Source organism: Triticum aestivum, chromosome 4D (genome assembly GCF_018294505.1).
Source record: "Triticum aestivum cultivar Chinese Spring chromosome 4D, IWGSC CS RefSeq v2.1, whole genome shotgun sequence".
NCBI lineage: Eukaryota > Viridiplantae > Streptophyta > Magnoliopsida > Poales > Poaceae > Triticum > Triticum aestivum.
The window spans coordinates 140,217,408-140,219,736 of record NC_057805.1 but is presented as its reverse complement, the minus strand read 5'-3'; positions in this window follow the sequence as shown (position 1 = coordinate 140,219,736).

Genomic DNA, 2,329 nt, shown 5'->3' with positions numbered 1-2,329 from the left:
CTGATGCCTTGAGCCGCAAGTCTTACTGCAACCACCTCCAGGTTCACAATGTTTAGCCCTCGCTTGTTGAAGAATTTAGGAAGTTGAACCTCCATATTGTTCCTCCGGGTGCACTCGCTCCCCCTCCTAAGGAGTTTCGCAAGATGAACCTCCGTGTTGTTTCCCAGGGTTCCCTCAATACCCTGGCCGTCGAACCAGATCTCTTGGACTCCATCAAGAGAATACAGGGATATGACTCTGAAGCCCACAAGATTAAGCGCTACCTTGCAGAAGGAATGCCCTCATTCTTCACTATTGCTGAAGATGGCACTTTGTACTTCAAGGCCCGCCTAGTGGTGCCATGTGCAGAGAAAAACCTGGATATGACACAGGAAGTTATGAAACAAGCTCATGATACGCCTCTATGTATCCATCCTCGTAGTACAAAGATGTACCAAGACATCCGTCAAAGATTCTGGTGGTCCAATATGAAGCAAGACATTGCTCGTTATGTTGCTGAGTGTGATGTTTGTCGTCGTATCAAAGCAGAACATCAAAGGCCTGCTGGAACTCTGCAACCTATCTCTATTCCTGAATGGAAATGGGACCATGTTGAGATGGACTTCGTCACTGGATTTCCCAAATCACAGAAAGGTAATGATGCTATTCTTGTCGTCATTGACCGGCTTTCCAAAGTTGCACATTTCCTGGCGGTCAAAGAAACGATCACTGCTAGTCAGCTGGCAACGCTCTATATGTCCAGAATTGTTTCACTCCACGGTATTCCATTGGTTATCAGCTCAGACCATGGCAGCTTATTCACTTCAAGATTTTGGGCAAGTTTCCAAGAAGCTATGGGAACTCATCTGTCATTCAGTACTGCGTTTCATCCTCAGTTGCAAGGGCAAGTTGAACGCGTCAACCAAGTTCTCGAAGACATGCTTCGAGCTTGTGTTATTTCCTTCGGCAAGAAATGGGAGGAATCTCTCCCGTATGCTGAGTTCTCTTATAATAATAGCTATCAAGCTAGTCTGAAGATGGCCCCCTTCGAAGTGTTATATGGACGAAAGTGCCGAACCCCTCTGAACTGGTCAGAAACTGGGGAACGTCCACTCTTCGGTCCGGATATTATCCAACATGCCGAAGAACAAGTCCGCATTATTCGTGAGAATCTCCAGACTGCTCAGTCATGTCAGAAGAGTCAGTACGATCGTCATCATAAAGACATGGTCTATCAACCTGGCGAAAAGGCTTATCTTTGAGTCACACCAATGAAGGGTGCTCACCGCTTCGGAATCAAGGGCATACTAGCTCCTCGATATATTGGCCCATTCACTATTCTCGAAAGGCGTGGAAAAGTGGCATACCAACTAGAGCTTCTGCCGAACCTTTCTCAGGTTCACGATGTGTTCCATGTGTCACAGCTCTGCCGTCGCTTCAAGGACCCAATCCGAGCAGTGGATCATGAAGTGCTCGAATTGCAGCAGGACCTCTCCTATAAGGAGCATCCGGTCCGCATTCTCAACCAAGCTGAACGCCGCACACGTCAGAAGGCGATCAAGTTCCTCAAACTCCAGTGGTCGCACCATTCTGAAGATGAAGCCACTTGGGAACGCGAGGATCGCCTGCGTGATGAATACCCCGCACTGTTTCCTTCTGCCTTCTAAATCTCGGGACGAGATTTCTTGTAGGGGAGGAGTTTTGTAACACCCGGATAATCAAGCTACAGTAATCCCACGCTAATGGTGCCACGTCACCACAGTTACTGTTGCTAATCTACCGTTAGGTCAAACCGTTTCAAAATTCAAAGTCAAAATCAAGCAAACAATAAAAGTTTTCAAATATTAAAACTAAAATGTTCTTCATGTGCCAAATAATCCATACCTAATATTGGTAGTGAACCAACATTTTTGCAAATGTCTAAGTGCCCTAAACCACTTTAAAACAGTGGCTAAAACTATAGTTTAAATGCCTTTTTAGTTTATGAAGGTTGCAAACTGTTTCAAAAGCCTCACAATCTTTTTGTGGCAGTGCCCAATAATTCTTTGAAATTGTTTTGGCCAGTGGCATAATTTTGCAAAGTCATTATTGGCTAAACAGAAAATGCAAAAGCTGCTGAAAATAAAAAAGAAAAACAATGAAAAGGAAAAAAGGAAAAGCAGAGAGAGAGAAAGCCCCTGCCCCACTTGGGCTTCGGCCCACCCGAGCCAGCTGGCCCAGCAGGCCGGCCCACTCCCCCCTCACCGGTCGCTCCCTCCCCTTCCTGTTCCTCTGCTCCGTGTCGCTACAGGGGCGAGGTCGACCCCGACCTCCTCGCCGGCCTCGCCGGGAGAGGATAAGGGCAAAGCCA